Source organism: Pyrus communis, chromosome 7, assembly GCF_041283825.1.
Source record: "Pyrus communis isolate YQ-2024b chromosome 7, ASM4128382v1, whole genome shotgun sequence".
NCBI lineage: Eukaryota > Viridiplantae > Streptophyta > Magnoliopsida > Rosales > Rosaceae > Pyrus > Pyrus communis.
In genome coordinates, this window is record NC_142571.1 from 14,432,299 (window position 1) to 14,451,407 (window position 19,109).

Sequence of the window (19,109 nt, forward strand, 5' to 3'; positions counted from 1 at the left end):
AAAGGCATCCTTTTGCATACTTTGCCCTTAGAACCTGAAAACACACAAAAGAAGCATAAAGGACTAAAATAACTAAAGAAACATAACGTAAATGCACGAGAACAAGCCATTTAAGTCGCATGAATATGCTCCTATCACGTGACCACCCCAATTTCAGATGGAGAGATGCATGATGTGATATATAATAGCACACAAATTAAACCCTTTTTTTGACAATTGTAGTATAGATATAAGTAGGGATCGTTCTAGGCCGGGGATTAGGAGGGATTGCTAATCTACTCTAAACTGACTCAAAAACATAAAACTAAACTTAAAAACACTTAAATAAACTCAAAAGACTCTTAACTAAACTTATATGACTCAAAACAACACAAAACAATAAAAAAGACTCAAACTAGACTCTAGGACTCAATTTGGACGAAAATAGAATTGGTTTTGACTCAAAATACTCAAAAACACACAATAGCTCAGATTCTAACCTAATTGACATTTAAAACAAAGGGGGGTTTTGGTTTTGACGAATTTGAATTAAAACAAAACAGAAACTAAACTTAGACAAATGACACACTTGCATACATGACACACATGACACACATGACACACTTGACACACTTGCATACAAAGGGTGATTAGCTAGCTAGAGGGTCCTTCTCCACACATGACACACTTGCATACAAATTGATTTCCAGTTGCTTTTCGATAAAGCATGAACCTCAACACCCCAGATTAACCGTGACATCACTAATTAACCCTCAGATTTTCCTTAAGTTATTGGATTGGATGACATCATACGACAACCCAAAGCATTCTTCAAAAGTTCCCTACATGACATCATAATAGAGATACAATCAAAGATCATTACGTTCACTGAAAATCATAAGTATTGACAAAGCACTTGTAACTATGACATCATGATACTCAAGCTAGGAATTTACTTAACATGATTGTGAAAACAACCTTAACTACTTGTGAACATAAGTTTGTAACGATTATGTGAAACTCCCTTATATTCTAGCACCAAATTCAAGCATGCAAATTAAGTGTGCACCCTTAATCAACAAACAAGAATAAGTTATCCATCAAACGGTTAAGTAAATTGCATTCACAATTTATGAAATAACAACTGGAATTTATCAATTCATATTGCAAATATAATCATGGTTTCAAAGTCTCCCCTAGCTAAAACAAGTTTAGCTCCTCATGTTTACAACAAAACAAAGAGAATATAAATTAAACATTGAAAACAAAGATAGAATACACCTAGAAACGCTCCAGGTGGCTTCTCCTTCCTTCCTTGCTGCTAACAATGGGGATTTGTGTGAATTTAGGCTCTTGAGGTGTGGTGGATGGTGTGGTGTGAATTTGTGGTAGAGGGTGGTGCTTTTTGAGTGTTGTGGCATCAAGTATTTATAGGGTGAAGGGGAGGCACGAATTTGGGCTGAAAAGGAGAGGAATTAGATTCCAAGGATACCTTCAATTAGATTCCAAGGAGGACAAGGAATTGTCCTTGTGGCAGATTCTAGAACTTCTAGAAGGGTTACATGTGGCATAAACTTAATGCACGAAAATAGGGCTTCTAGAACTTGAAATAGGTGTTTAATTGTGTAACTAATCCCCTCTAATTAGCTAGATTTAAGTCCTAACCTGATTTGGATAGGGTAAGATAGGATAATGTTAGAGTTAGGAAAGGATAAGGTTGGTTAGGATAGGATAAGATAAGGTTGGATAAAGTTCCTTATTTCTTGCTATTTCCTTATCTTCTTTGCATTTGGACTTCTTTCTCCAGATTTGTAGCCTTTCCTAGCCCTTCTTGACTTCAATTTCGTCCATCCTCTTTGCTCCATGGTTAAGCTATCCAATCCATGCCCAAAACTGCTCCATTTAGCTTCAAAATGCCCTTTCTTGCTCCTTTTGCCATTAGGACCTAAAAACATACGAAAATAGCATAAAAGACTAAAATAAATAGTAATTAACTCGCTAAATGAAAGGAAACAACATAACTAAGTAGCATAAATATGCTCCTATCAATGCACCACAATATGCCCAACAAAGTGGATTCCGACAACTCCCGGGTTTCTTTCCAAGGCCAATGGCACCACAACCACCTCCTTAAGCACAATCATCCCAAACCAACTCAGGTACGTCTATGAATGACGATAAAACATATCAGTTACTAACCACAATGGCGCAGGGAATGCAGAACCAAGCAAAGGAGGTTAATGAGCTAAAGAAGCAAATGGGCCAAATGGCCGAATTTTTGGGACAATTCCGTGAAAATGGTAAGTTACCAAGAACTACGGTGGTCAATCCCAAGGGTGGTTTCGAATCTGCAAAAGCTATCACACTAAGAAGTGGAAAAGAAGTGGGAAACAAGAAAGATGAGAAGATACAAATCGAAGAAGAGGAGCAAAATTACCCTACGGCAAGGGTGGCACCACCCATGCCGCAACCATCTAAGACCTCCCATCCATCCACCTCAGGTAAAGTTATCCCAAATGTTGGGATTTCGAACACTAATCTGCCCAATGTTCCTTTCCCTCGCAGATTTGCACAATCGAAGAAGGAAGAAAGCGAAAATGACATTTTGGATACCTTTCGAAAAGTCCAAGTAAACATTCCTTTACTTGATGCTATTAAGCAAGTGCCCAGGTATGCAAAGTTTTTAAAAGAGTTATGCACAACTAGGAAAAGAATTTCAAACAAAGAAGTTGTGAAAGTAAGTGAAAATGTATCCGCTGTTTTGCAACGAAAGTTACCTCCAAAGTGTAAGGATCCAGGGAGCTTTACTATCCCATGCATAATTGGAAACACTAGATTTGAGCAATGCATGTTAGATTTAGGTGCTTCTATTAATGTTATGCCATATTCCATTTATGCATCTATGAACCTTGGTGAGTTAAAACAAGATGGCGTTATAATTCAATGGGCCGATCGTTCTAACGCTTATCCCAAGGGAGTCCTTGAGGATGTTTTAGTGCAGGTCACTCATCTTATCTTTCCTGCAGATTTTTATGTCTTAGAAATGGAGGATTCGAGCCATGCTCCATCATTGCCAATCTTGCTAGGCTGTCCATTCATGAAAACAGCGAGAACAAAGATAGATGTGTTTACGGGAACATTAACCATGGAAATTGATGGGGACATTATTCGTTTTAATCTTTCTGAAACCATTAAATATCCAATTGAGGACCATTCTTGTTTTGCTATTGACATTGTTGATTCTTTGGCACAGGTACATTTGAATCGAATGAATGAAGATGCACTTGAAGTAGCCTTAGTGCACGGCATAGGAGCAAGAAATGAGGGTGGGGGAATCCTTGCAATCCACGGCATAGAATCTGACCATATTGCCGTGCCCCCTTTTAGTGAAGTGTTTGAAATGGTCGTGGCCCTTGAGTCATTGCCCTCACACTCTGGTAAGTCTCCACTCTCAATTTTAGATTCGGTTTTGACTAACAAGTTACTTCCATCAATTGTGCAGCCACCTATGATAGGAGCATATTCATGCGACTTAAATGGCTTGTTCTCGTGCATTTACGTTATGTTTCTTTAGTTATTTTAGTACTTTAAGCTATTTTCGTGTGTTTGTAGGTCCAAAGGGCTAAAGGAGCAAAAAGATGCATTTTGGAGACTTTTGGAGCACTTTTGGACTAAGGATGGATAGCTTATGCTTGGAGCCAAAGTGTTGGACGAAATTGAAGACCTAATTGAAGACCAAAGTGTTGGAACCTTGTTCCCTTTAGTTTTAGGACATTTAAACCTTTCCTAATCCCATTCATCAACACATGCATCCACATGCATTCACCCTTTAAACCATTAAATCCACATGCTTTCCTATTCAATTAAATCAGCCACATGCATTCATCATCATAACCTAGCTGTCATTCCACTTCATTGCACATGCATCTTCAAATAAATCAGCCATTCCACATGCATATTCAACCTAGCTGTCATTGCACATGCATTCACTCTTTAATTCACATGCATTTACTCTTTAATTCACATGCAAAACATCCCATTCCATCTCCCATCAGATTTCCATCATATTCACATGCATTCCATCCTTTAAAACATTGCACATGCACTCCCTTTAATTAATTAAGCCACATGCACTCCCATCCATTTCATCATTGCAGCCAACACATGCTTTCACATGCATTTTCAGATTGTCCCCTTGCACATGCAGCCACATATTCATTGCACATGCAATTCCAACCCACATGCATCCTTTAATCATTCAAACATGCAGCCACATTCCCTCCTAGCTGTCATGTTCCCCCCATTTCACCTATAAATAAGCATCCATTGCATACACATTTCATTCATACACTCTTCCATATTCCAGAAATTCGTCAAAACCTCTCCACACCCTCATTGCAGCCACCAAAACACTTTTCTCCTCCATTGCAGCCACTCCAACCACTCCCCAAACCATTCACACCATCAAACTATCCTTAGACCTTGTGCTACAACGAAGAGGAAGAGAAGAGTGCCTAAACGTTCATACAATTCAAGTTTGAGTTGTTGGAATGTTTAGGTGTTTCTTTGATTCCAATGTTTAAATTCAACTAAACCCCCCTTGGCTAGGGGGGAATTCGAAATATATGTTTATGCTTGCATTTTGATTTGATTACTTCTAATTGCGTTTCATAAGTTGTGGATTCAATTTGTTTAACCGTTTGATTGATAACTTATTTATGTATGTTTATTGAGAATGCGCGCTTAATTTTCATGCATGAATATGACGCTAGAATATAAGTGAGTTTCACCTAATAGTTACGAACTTATATTCACAAGTAGTGGAGGTTGCTTATAAACAATCGCGTTAAACAAATTCTTGGCATAAGTTTCATGCAATCATAGTAACGAATGCCTCGTCAACACTTATAATTTTCATAGAGCGTAATGATTCTTGCTTGTACCTCTTCTATGCATTCATGTTGAGGACTTGTGGGGAATGTTTTGAATTGTCGCATGCATCATCCAATTCAATAACGTTAGGAAGATTTGAAGGTTAATTAGTGCATCACGGTTAACTTGGGGTGTTGAGTATCATAGTTTATTGAAATGCAATTGGAAATCATTTTATTATGCAAGTATAACATGTATGGAGATGAACCCCTTAGCTAGCCTTCATTCCATTCAATTCTATCACACATTCACATTTACATTTTGCTTTTACTTACAATCTGTTCTTTTAGTTTAAATTCGTCAAAACCTAACCCCCCCCCCCCCTTTACTTTCTTGTTCTTTAGTGTTTAGACTTTGTTTAGTTTATGTTTTAAAGTGTTTTGATTCAATTTATTTCCCAAAATTCGTCCAAATTCACCAAAGTGCTCAAAACTGCCCAGAAAGTGATTTTAAGGCTGTTTTGAGTGTTTTGGGTGATGTTTGAGTCTTTTGGTTTGTTTTAGTGTTTTAAAGTTTAGTTTTGCATTCTTTGAGTCTAGTATAGTGTTTTATATTGTTATTTTACGTTTGAATCAAGCCATAATCCTAAATTCGTCCAACATTGGGGTTAAGGTCAGAAACTGCCTAGTTAGTGTTTTTAGGCAGTTTTGAGTCTTTTGAACTTGTTTTGAGTCCTTTGAGTCTTTGTGAACGTTTTTAACTTTGTTTTTATGTTTTTGAGTCAAATCCAAGTGATTAACAATCCCTCCTAATCCCCGGTCCAGAACGATCCCTACTTATACTTATACTACAATTGACAAAAAGAGGGTTTAATTTATGTGCGTATAAATCACCCATCAAATTTTGGCGCCGTTGCCGGGGATTAGCAAATTTGCTAATCTCTTGGATTGTTCGTTTCTGTTATGTATTTTAGTTTTTGTTTTTGATTTGTGTTTTGTTTGTTGAATTCAAATACTAGAAAAGAACAACATGGCACTTGACAATGCTTCTCTTTTGTCACAGCTCATGGAAAGGTCCCAATTGCAACGCGTTGATATATTTGATCTTCAATCAAGGAATAACGTGTTTTCCAATACTTACAATTCGGATTGGAGTGATCATTCAACTTCTATGTGGTGGGAACCTCAACATGTTCAACAAGAAGGATATTGGCAGCCACCTCATATTCAATATGCCCAACCAAACTCAAGTTCGTCAATAGATTATAATCAAAAGCTTAATGAATTAATTTGTTTGGTGCAGGGATCACAAAATCAAGTCAAGGAGGGCCAAAATCAAGACAAAAGGTTGGACCACTTGGAAGAGCAAATAGGGCAGATCGCGGAGTTCGTAGGACAGTTTCAAGACCAAGGCGAACTCCCTAGTTCAACCATTGCAAATCCGAAGGGAGAATTTGAACTTGCCAAGGAAATCATATTGAGCAGTGACGAGGAGGTTGGAACGGACCCTCAACCATCAAAATCAAATCACAAGGAAGAGGAATACACCCAACCCACGGCAAGAGTGGAAACACCTTTGCCGGAGGCACCTATTGCTCCTACGCCATCTAATTCAAGTAAGGTTGTTCCAATTAGTTCTAACCCCGTTCCAACTAATATTCCTATTCCTTGCAGGTTCATGAATTCCAAGGAAGAAGAAAGTGAAAAAGACACCTCGGAAGCCCTTCCAAAGGTGAAAAGTAGAGAATGTCATGAATTCATCAAAGAGGACGTTCTTGAAACCATCACATGCAATCTGGCCAAGTCCAATATCCTTGAAACTTTCAAAGGAGTGGTGTTTGTCATTGAGTTCTTGTCGGACAAAACAAGTAAGTTATCTTTTCCAAATTCCATTACATTTTATACTAACTTACTGTTTTTTATGAATCAGGCACCTACACTAGAATTCAAACCAATGCCGGTTCACTTCAAGTATCACCCTCCATTCAAGGACAAATTCCATGCCGTTTGATTTTATTTATGCATTTAAAAAAAAAAAAAAAAAAAAAAAAAAAAAAATACTAAACATGGAGAAAGGTGGAGCTTCACAAAGGTTGTTTACGTGAAGCCCCACTACGAGGCGTCGAAGCGGAAGGCGTCGAAGCGGAAGGCATCGGAGCGGAAGGCATCGGAGCGGAAGGCATCGGAGCGGGAGGCATCGGAGCTAGAGCATTCCAGGCCTCAATACTTGGCCAAGCGCTGGATGAGCCAGGAAAAAGGTGCCTCTGGAGGAAAGACGAAAACCTTTGACGGTCACTGTGAATCCGACCTTCAGACTCTTGCAGCTCATCAAGCTTCCTCTTCATGCCCGTCGAATAGTTGTTTGCAAGCACATGCAAACTTCTATTCTCGTACTTAAGCTGCTGGATCTCTTGCTTAAGACTTTCCACTTCTGCCATCAATGATTCCACCTGACGGGAGCGGGCAAGCAGGCGTTGGCCCATGTTGGACACAGAACTCGCACACTGAACACTAAGTGCGAGGGACTCTTGAACGGCTAACTCATCGGACCGTCCTGACAGCAACCTACTATCTTTTGGAGTGAGGAGGTTCCTAGCTACTATTGTAGCTGTTGTGGCGTCCTGCATCACGGAGTCTTCACCTGTAAGAAGACCGTTAGAAGATAAGAAAGAAGGGCGCCATACGTTACCTTGACGCGGCGCGCCCGTATCACTGCTAAGGCTCAATTCCAAGCTAAGGTTCGATGAGTTTGCCATTTTTCAAAAGTGTTCAAAGAGAAGGGATGGAGTTAAATTTCAAAGGGCCGGAGTCGATTTTCAAGAATGGGAAGTCTTCAGAGTGTGTTTGTTGGCGGTGATCGATACCTCTATAAGAAGCCAAGGCGACGCGTCCTCCGATTCAAAAAGCCGGAATTTCCGGCGAAATTTAGGCGACGCTTTCTCGGCTTTTCAGAAAACGCGTTCAACTTTGTCAAAAGATTTCTGACAAAGCTGAAAACACGTGGAGGCCATCATCGCAACTACACGTCTTTAGCCGACAAGCGCAAAGTTCGGCGACGCTTTCTCTGCTTTTCAGAAAACGCGTGCAGCTTTGTCAAAGGAGCCGCATCCGCACTACCACGTGTCGTTCAGAAAGCAAAGGGGCGTCGTTCAGAAATCGAAGGGGCGCCTGCTCAGAAATCGAAGAGGCGTCGTTCTGATATCGAAGAGACATTTGTCGACAAGGGTAAAAGAATAGTACCACCATTTGATATTATCTCTATATATGTCGACCTTCGTCTTTTATGGCAAGGCAAACCTGAAGAACCATGCCCAACTCTCTCTCACCTCTGAGGGCGCACTCCCAGCAAAGCCTTTCGAAATACTCAATTCTTTCTTCTTCCCCAAAGATGATACCAGATGCCTGGAGTATAGATGACCCAGGAGGAAACGGCGGATTGAAGTGTGCTGATTCATTCACCGCTTCTTCAAAAGCAAAGGTATCTCATATCATCAAGGTCAAAAGCAAAAGTATCTCATATCATGCTCTTTCCCTGTCTTTTTCTTTGTCCTTGTTCTTACTCGCATGGCAAAGTGAAAGAAGCAATCAGCCGGCACTTGGAGTCAGTCTTTCGATCTGGAGCCAACTGCCTGGAATCTATTCCTGGTTGCTTACCTAGCGTTGCTCTCGAGTAGTCATCTTCAACGGTTGATACACTTCCAGAGAAGGGACCACTTCTGCAAAGGGGAGCGAGTAAGGCAAGTGAAAATGATACATTGAAGCATGTGGAGACAAACTTAGGCTGAGTTATCCTCCAACCCTTTTCAATACGAATTGGAAAGATTGAACAAAGAAACAGACCAAAGGGGTAAGCTCAGACCTTCGGGGAAGACCAAAAGAATCCTCCAGCCCAGTAGCACAAAGGAAAATCAACAAGTGGAGGAGACCAAAAGAATCCTGCTGCCCAGTTCAACAGTAGCACAAAGGAAAATCAATGATGGGCGGAAACCAGTTCAAGAGTAAACCTGTGGAGTCACTATGATCAAAGCCTCAATGCAATTACCAAGGAGAAGAGGGAATTTACACTCCATAACCAGATTTGCGTCCCTAAACTCTTCTCTTTGTTAATTACATTCTGCCATGTTTAGTATGTTTAAATGCTTTTTGTGTGTTTACTTATGCTTTGTTTAAATCTATGCTTAAAACATTGAGGACAATGTTTGATTTAAGTGTGGGGGGGGTAACTAATGTTGTTAATGCAAATTCGTGGGATTTTATCACCCATTACTTCAAATGTTGTTCCTTGCTGTTTTAAGGTGTTTTTAAGTTGTTTTAGAGTGTTTTAGTATGTTTTGTTTTATAACTCCGAAAATCACATAAAAATTTGAAAAACATGTTTCGAAAAGCCTAAAAAGAGTGTTTTGAGTCGTTTTTGTGTGTTTGTGTCTTAGGGTACCTTCCAACACAATGATAAGGATTTGGTTTGTAATTGCATGACTGTTAAAGAGAGTTATAAACATGGATGAAAGTTTGATTTACTCTTGGTATATGCTTGGTTATGGTTATAATGTATGACTTCACATGCAATCATAAAAGAAAAATTTGTTTTTGTAACATGCTTGAAGGAAGAAACTCATAATAACGCTACATCCCTGTGAGACTCGAGCCATTACTTTCTTTGGAGAGTTATTTTCTGTGATTCTTTGTTTTCTAAAGTTGTTGCATGATCTCATTATCCTTGCTTGGTTGCTACTTAGAATGCAATTGTATCATGATAGAACTAAATGCTAGAACTTATATCCGTTTCATTCAAAGCATGACATTGAATTGCATAACATATATCAAGATGAAGTTGTGTAGTTGCCACCATAGCCAAATAGCCTTACTTCCCATATTTCGTATATGTTGTAAGTTTTAACCCCGTTGAGCCTTGTTTAGCCCATGTTCTTTGTTAACCCATATCATCCTCACCTAGCCTAGATTAGGACCATCCGTACCCTTGTTCTTGAAGCATAGTAAGCATGACGGATAATGAATTCCTTTTGATTAATATGTTGCAGAAAATAAGTGTGGGGGAAGGGATTTTTGTGTGTATGTATGTGCCTAAGTCTTAAAGGAGGCATGGGAAAAAGAAAAAAAAAATGTGAGAAAAAGAAGAAGAAAAGAAAGAAAAAGAGTGAAAATAAGTGAGAATGGACTCACAAGTGTGATTGTTGAAGAAAGGGCCCAAAAAGTTGAATATGGCCCTAAGTTTTGTGACTTCCCCTTGGGTGTTCAAAGTTGACTTCTGCGTTCTAAAGGGAATTCTAAGTACCTAATTCAATACTTTGCTCACTATTGCTTTAAGAATGTTTGCTTATCCTTCACCTTTCATTGTTAGCCAATAGCCTAGCCTCGTTACAACCCTTTGACTTCTATCTTGATTGTTATGTGTTTCAATTTGTGGAGTTTGAACTTGGTATAAGCTTATGGTGTCACTGGTTCTCGCTTCTAAGTAGTAGCATTCCATTCATGAGATCATACCTAAACATGCTTATTAACTCCAGAAATTGCTCTCTTTATGATACATATATGTGAGTGTTCGTTTTCATGTTTACATCAATCTTCTCACATATAACTAGTGTAGGGTGTGAAGTTAGAAAATCTGTGTGAAAAACGAGAGTACATCTAGTAAGGAATTGAGGGAATTCTCTAAGGCATGTTACTACATTCAAAACATGGTTTTAAATGCTTAATTGTGAACTAGTATGTGGTGACTATGATTAAAAATGTACTTAAGTGTAAAGATGGCTAAAATCTGTGGGAATAATGATTTTTAACTTGTCATGTGAATTGGAAATCCCTGAGACGATTGTTGGAAGGTATAGGTTGTGTTTTGTTCGTTTTGTTTTGTTTTTGGTTTCTTTTGTTTTGTTTTGCTCGAGGACTAGCAAAAGATAAGTGTGGGGGTATTTGATAGGAGCATATTCATGCGACTTAAATGGCTTGTTCTCGTGCATTTACGTTATGTTTCTTTAGTTATTTTAGTACTTTAAGCTATTTTCGTGTGTTTGTAGGTCCAAAGGGCTAAAGGAGCAAAAAGATGCATTTTGGAGACTTTTGGAGCACTTTTGGACTAAGGATGGATAGCTTATGCTTGGAGCCAAAGTGTTGGACGAAATTGAAGACCTAATTGAAGACCAAAGTGTTGGAACCTTGTTCCCTTTAGTTTTAGGACATTTAAACCTTTCCTAATCCCATTCATCAACACATGCATCCACATGCATTCACCCTTTAAACCATTAAATCCACATGCTTTCCTATTCAATTAAATCAGCCACATGCATTCATCATCATAACCTAGCTGTCATTCCACTTCATTGCACATGCATCTTCAAATAAATCAGCCATTCCACATGCATATTCAACCTAGCTGTCATTGCACATGCATTCACTCTTTAATTCACATGCATTTACTCTTTAATTCACATGCAAAACATCCCATTCCATCTCCCATCAGATTTCCATCATATTCACATGCATTCCATCCTTTAAAACATTGCACATGCACTCCCTTTAATTAATTAAGCCACATGCACTCCCATCCATTTCATCATTGCAGCCAACACATGCTTTCACATGCATTTTCAGATTGTCCCCTTGCACATGCAGCCACATATTCATTGCACATGCAATTCCAACCCACATGCATCCTTTAATCATTCAAACATGCAGCCACATTCCCTCCTAGCTGTCATGTTCCCCCCATTTCACCTATAAATAAGCATCCATTGCATACACATTTCATTCATACACTCTTCCATATTCCAGAAATTCGTCAAAACCTCTCCACACCCTCATTGCAGCCACCAAAACACTTTTCTCCTCCATTGCAGCCACTCCAACCACTCCCCAAACCATTCACACCATCAAACTATCCTTAGACCTTGTGCTACAACGAAGAGGAAGAGAAGAGTGCCTAAACGTTCATACAATTCAAGTTTGAGTTGTTGGAATGTTTAGGTGTTTCTTTGATTCCAATGTTTAAATTCAACTAAACCCCCCTTGGCTAGGGGGGAATTCGAAATATATGTTTATGCTTGCATTTTGATTTGATTACTTCTAATTGCGTTTCATAAGTTGTGGATTCAATTTGTTTAACCGTTTGATTGATAACTTATTTATGTATGTTTATTGAGAATGCGCGCTTAATTTTCATGCATGAATATGACGCTAGAATATAAGTGAGTTTCACCTAATAGTTACGAACTTATATTCACAAGTAGTGGAGGTTGCTTATAAACAATCGCGTTAAACAAATTCTTGGCATAAGTTTCATGCAATCATAGTAACGAATGCCTCGTCAACACTTATAATTTTCATAGAGCGTAATGATTCTTGCTTGTACCTCTTCTATGCATTCATGTTGAGGACTTGTGGGGAATGTTTTGAATTGTCGCATGCATCATCCAATTCAATAACGTTAGGAAGATTTGAAGGTTAATTAGTGCATCACGGTTAACTTGGGGTGTTGAGTATCATAGTTTATTGAAATGCAATTGGAAATCATTTTATTATGCAAGTATAACATGTATGGAGATGAACCCCTTAGCTAGCCTTCATTCCATTCAATTCTATCACACATTCACATTTACATTTTGCTTTTACTTACAATCTGTTCTTTTAGTTTAAATTCGTCAAAACCTAACCCCCCCCCCCCTTTACTTTCTTGTTCTTTAGTGTTTAGACTTTGTTTAGTTTATGTTTTAAAGTGTTTTGATTCAATTTATTTCCCAAAATTCGTCCAAATTCACCAAAGTGCTCAAAACTGCCCAGAAAGTGATTTTAAGGCTGTTTTGAGTGTTTTGGGTGATGTTTGAGTCTTTTGGTTTGTTTTAGTGTTTTAAAGTTTAGTTTTGCATTCTTTGAGTCTAGTATAGTGTTTTATATTGTTATTTTACGTTTGAATCAAGCCATAATCCTAAATTCGTCCAACATTGGGGTTAAGGTCAGAAACTGCCTAGTTAGTGTTTTTAGGCAGTTTTGAGTCTTTTGAACTTGTTTTGAGTCCTTTGAGTCTTTGTGAACGTTTTTAACTTTGTTTTTATGTTTTTGAGTCAAATCCAAGTGATTAACAATCCCTCCTAATCCCCGGTCCAGAACTATCCCTACTTATACTTATACTACAATTGACAAAAAGAGGGTTTAATTTATGTGCGTATAAATCACGCATCAACCTACTCTTGAGTTAAAGCCATTACCTAGTCACTTGAAGTATGTTTTCTTGGGAGAAGATCAGACACTACCTGTCATCATATCTAGCTCACTCACGGCCCAAGAAGAAGACAAGTTGATAAGGGTGTTAAAGGAGCACAAATCTGCCATTGGATGGACCTTGGCGGATATCAAAGGCATTAGTCCCACCACGTGCATGCATCGCATCCTTTTGGAGGAGGGAGCCAAGCCATCTCGTGAAGCTCAACGTCGCCTTAATCCACCCATGTTGGAAGTAGTAAAAAAAGAGGTTATAAAATTGCTTGATTGTGGTGTTATATATCCAATTTCTGATAGTCATTGGGTGTCACCCGTGCAGGTTGTTCCAAAGAAGTCCGGAGTCACGGTGGTGAAGAATGAAGAACAAGAGCTTGTACCCACTCGTGTTATGACAGGTTGGCGTGTTTGTATTGATTACAGGAAGTTAAATGCCATGACAAGGAAGGATCACTTTCCATTGCCATTCCTGGACCAAATGCTAGAGAGGTTAGCCGGTTATAAATTTTATTGCTTTCTTGATGGATATTCCGGATATAACCAAATTGTGATAGCTCCGGAGGACCAAGAAAAGACAACCTTCACGTGCCCCTTTGGCACCTTTGCATATAGGCGTATGCCATTTGGTTTGTGCAATGCCCCTGCGAAATTTCAATGATGCATGGTGAGTATATTTTCTGATTATGTGGAGAAGATTATTGAGATATTCATGGATGATTTTAGCGTGTTTGGTAATTCATTCGATCATTGCTTGAATAATCTGACCTTAATTTTGAAACGTTGTGTTGAAACGAATCTTGTGCTTAATTGGGAAAAATGTCACTTCATGGTTAAACAAGGTATTGTTCTAGGACATATTATTTCTGAAAAAGGCATTGAAGTGGATAAATCTAAGGTAGACCTTGTTCGTCACTTACCCTCTCCAACTTCGGTTAGAGAGGTTCGCTCGTTTCTTGGTCACGCAGGTTTTTATAGGCGTTTCATAAAGGATTTCTCCAAGATTGCACGGCCACTATGCTAATTGCTTCAAAAAGAGGTGGCTTTCGAGTTTGATGATGCATGCTCCACGGCATTCAAGCACTTAAAGGAGGCTCTCACTTCGGCTCCCATTATCACACCTCCAGATTGGAGCCTTCCATTCGAGTTGATGTGCGATGCTTCGGACTATGCGATTGGTGCTGTTTTGGGGCAGCGAAAGAACAAACAACCTCATGTTATTTATTATGCATCTAGGACACTAAATGATGCTTAATTAAATTACTCAACCACTGAAAAAGAATTACTTGCTGTGGTATTTGCATTAGATAAGTTTCGGTCATACTTACTTGGTACTAAAGTTATTATTTTTACTGATCATGCAGCTCTCAAGTATTTGCTCACGAAAAAGGAGGCCAAGCCTAGACTAATTCGATGGCTGTTGCTTTTACAAGAGTTTGACATTGAGATTCGGGATAAGAAGGGCGTGGAGAATGTGGTGGCTGACCACCTAAGTCGAATGGTACATGAGGAAGCATCGCCAATTTCTGAAACCTTTCCCGATGAGCAATTAATGTCTATCCAGGTAAGTGAGCCTTGGTATGCAGATTTGGTGAACTTTTTGGTGTCTAAACATACCCCTAGCACACTTAATAGGAATCAACGTGATAAACTTAAAAAGGATGCTAGGTTTTATGTTTGGGATGACCCATACCTTTGGAAATTTTGTCCTGATCAAATTGTACGACGTTGTGTGAATGAATCTGAGTTTCAATCTATTTTAACATTCTGTCATTAATATGCATGTGGGGGACATTTTGGCACCCAACGCACTGCCCTTAAAGTCTTAGAATGTGGGTTTTATTGGCCAACCATTTTTAGGGATGCTAGGACATTTTGCCTTACATGTGATCGTTGTCAACGAATGGGTAATATAAGTGTTAAGGATCAAATGCCACAAAATCCTATACTTTCTGTTGAAATATTTGATGTGTGGGGAATTGATTTTATGGGTCCTTTTCCTTCCTCACATGGTTTTCTCTATATCTTGTTGGCGGTGGATTATGTTTCCAAATGGGTGGAACCAAAAGCCACCCGTACTAACGATTCCAAAGTGGTTGCAGATTTTGTGAAGTCTAACATTTTTGCTAGGTTTGGAATGCCTCGAGTCCTTATAAGTGATGGAGGTTCACATTTTTGTAATCGCACAATCGAGGCACTGCTCAAGAAGTACAACGTTACACATAGGGTTTCGACACCCTATCATCCTCAAACAAGCGGGCAAGCCGAGGTGTCGAATCGCGAGATAAAACAGATTCTTGAGAAGACGGTTGGCCCAACAAGAAAAGATTGGAGCTTGAGGGTAGAGGATGCATTGTGGGCTTATAGGACCGCCTACAAAACACCCATAGGAATGTCCCCCTTTCGGCTTGTGTATGGCAAACCATGTCACTTACCTGTGGAGTTGGAGCACAAGGCTCATTGGGCTGTGAGGAAGTTCAATATGGATGTAGATGAGGCGGGAATTCATCGTAAGCTTCAATTGAATGAACTTGAGGAAATACAGAATGAAGCTTACGAGAATGCTCGACTTTACAAGGAAAAGACAAAGGCCTTTCATGACAAGATGATTCGCACCAAGTCCTTCTCTGTTGGACAAAAAGTGTTGTTGTTTAATTCTCGTCTTCGTCTATTTTCGGGTAAGTTACGTTCACGTTGGATTGGACCCTTTGTTATTACTAATGTTTTTCCTCATGGTGCAGTCCAAGTTCGTAGTTTCAAAACAGGTCAAGAGTTCAAGGTGAATGAGCATCGCTTGAAGCCTTACTACAAGAGCTTTGTAGAACATGATGTGGAGGAGACAACCCACTATGCCGTGGGTTCCCATGAAGGTTGATCAATGTGGCATCGTCCGGCTGCAAGACGTAAAAGAAAGCGCTACTTGGGAGGCAACCCATGCAATCAACAAAGGAAGAACTTGGGAATCGCTCCACACTCAGATTTGCGTCCCTAAACCCTTTCCTTTGTTGCTTACTTTATGTTATGTGTAATGTGTTCAATTGTGTCTAAAACATTGAGGACAATGTTTAGTTTAAGTGTGGGGGGGGGGGGGGGGGGTAACATTCTGTTTTGAGATATTTTTGCATGAAATTCGTAGGGTATTACCACCTAACATGTCTAAACTTGTTTCCCACTGTTTTTGAGTGTTTTTAACATGTTTTGAAGTCTTTTTATGTGTTATTTTGAAAAATCCCAAAAACAGTTTGAAACAACTAAAAAGAGTCAGTTTTGTGTTTGTTTTTGTGTGTTTGTGTCTTAGGATACCTTCCAACACAATGATGAGGATTTGATTTTTATGTGCATGGCTGTGAAAGAGTGTTATAAACATGGATGGAAGTTGATATATTCTTGGTTTATACTTGGTTATAGTTGTTGTTTATGAATTCATGTTTAATCCCAAAGAAAAAAAATAAGTTTTTGTAAAACGCTTGAAGGAAGGAACTTAGAATAACATTACAACCCTGAGAGACCTGAGCTTTAAACATTCTTTGGAGAGTATTAATCTGTGATTCTTGTGTTTCAAACTCGTTGCATGATCTCATTATTCTTGCTTGGTTGCTAATTAGAAGGCATTTCATCACTTAGTTCCAAATGCTAGAACTTGCATCCATTCCATTCAAAGCATGATATTGAGTGCATAATATATATCAAGATGAAGTGTGTAGTGAAGCCATCAACCAAACAGCCAACCCATGCACTATATATTGTAGGTCATAACCCCCATTGAGCCATTGTTAGCCTTTGTTCCTTGTTTACCCATATCATCCCTACCTAGCCTAGATTAGGACCACCCATACCCTTGTTCTTGAAGCATAGTAATCATGACTTAGAGGGAATCCTTTCGAGTATGCAAAACAACAAGTGTGTGGGAATTTGTGTGTGTGTGTTGATATGCCACGAAAAGAAATAAGGCATGAAAAAAAAAATCGTGGAAAAAGAAAAAGAAAAGAAAAAGTTGTGAAAAGAAAGAAAAAGAGTATGAAATAAGTGAAAATATGCTCACATGTTTGTGGTAGTTGAAGAAAGGGCCCAAAACGTGGAATATGGCCCAAACAGTTGTGTGAATTTTTCCCCTTGTGTGTCTAAGTGAGTTTATGTAATCATAAGTGATTCTAAGTGTCAAATTCAATACTTTGCTTGCTATTGCTTAAAGAACGTTTGTTATCCTTACCTTTCATTGTTAGCCAATCGCCCTTAACCCATTACAACCCTTATGCTTTAATCTTGATCATTATGTTTTCAATAATGTGGAGTTTGGAATTGATGTAAGCATACGGTGTCCCTGGTTCTCGCATCTAATTAGTAGCATTCCTTTCATGAGATCATATTCATATACATCCCAGAAAAGTGCTTTCCTTGTTATAAACATATGTGGGTGTTTAGTTTCATATTTACATCAATCTTCTCACATATACTTAGTGTAGGGTGTGTAACCAGAAATTCTGTGTGAAAATAAGAGAGTATCTTGTAAGGAATTAAGTGAATTCTCTAAGGCATATTACTACATTCAAATGTTGTTTTAAATTGATTAAATGAGAACTAGTAAGTAGTGATTATGATTACGTATGTGCCTAAGCGTAAGGATGACTAAAATCTATGTGAGTCATGATCTAGAACATGTCATGTGCATTAAGAATCCCTGAGACCATTGTTGGAAGGTCTAGGTTTTGTTTTGTTTTTCCGTTTTGCTCGAGGACTAGCAAAAGCTAAGTGTGGGGGAATTTGATAGGAGCATATTTATGCGACTTAGTTGCTTGTTTTCGTGCATTTATGTTATTAGTTCTTAGTTATTTTAGTTCTTTAAGCCTCTTTTGTGTGCTTTCAGGTTCATAAGACGTATTTTGGAAAAAGGATGCATTTTGGAGCCTTTTAGAGCAGTTTTGGGCTTATTATGGATAGCTTGTATATGGAGCAAGGTGGATGAACGAATTTGGAGTCAAAAGAGGTTAGAAACATGCTACAAATCAGAAAAGGAAAGTTCATGACAAAGAAGATAAGGAAAGTGCAAGAAAAGAGGAAACATTATCCAAAACCTTATCCAACCTTATCTTATCCAAACCTTATCCTATCTTGTCCTAACCTAATCTTGTTCCACCTTAATCCTAGCTACAAGTGGACCTAAAAACCTAATTTCTAGAGGCCCTATCTGACCCTAAAAGGGTGCCACACCTTTCCCTCTTTTATGCCTTCTAGAATACCCAAAATCAGCCATAAGACACTTAGTTTCTAGAAGGCCCAATTTTGGACGAAAATTCTTAACCTATTTCTAATTGGATTCTGATTTTAATTGGCCCTTTTTCTCTTGGATTTGGATTGTGTAAGTCCATATCTGAAACCAATTGGGCTAGGACTTAATTCCCAAACCCATGCCGCAACTTAGGGGCCCAAAAACACTTGTATCAGCTAGGTTAACCCTAAATCTGTTTGCTAGGGTTTCGGCCATGCTATATAAATATACCCATTAGTGTGCCGCACCCTCCAACACATAACCTACGCAGCCATTCATCATTCATCACAGAAATTCGTCCAAAAACACCCTAGGGCAACAAAACACCCCAAAACACCATTCTAGCGCCCAGAAAATACAAGCAACCGCTCCACCTTCTTCCACCTCTTTGCCGAGTTCTCCACCACCTTCCAACCATCAAACACCCATCCACACTCAACCTACACCCCTTGCCGTGCCTCTACACCACCCAAAATCCATTCTACATCATCAAAACAGCCCAGAAACCATCATCATCCAATCTGCCGCAAGCAAAGGAAAGGAGACAGTTTCACACAATTGTTTGGCTCTTCATTCTGAGTTGTTGAACAATTTTAGGTGTATTCTATCTTAAATTTCAATGTTTAATTCATGTAATCTTTGTTTTGCTTTGAGAATGATTGGCTAAATTCGTTTTGGCTAAGGGTGTATTCGAAACCATGATTATATATGTGAATTAAGTTGATTACTTCCAGTTATCGTTGCATAAGTCGTGAATACATTTTGCT

The 19,109-nt window shown here is 38.9% G+C and overlaps 1 pseudogene; it reads left to right on the forward strand.

Moving 5' to 3' along the window:
* Positions 1 to 2,089: 2,089 nt before the first annotated feature.
* On the forward strand, positions 2,090 to 17,948 carry LOC148695758 (uncharacterized; annotated as a pseudogene).
* Positions 17,949 to 19,109: the final 1,161 nt, after the last annotated feature.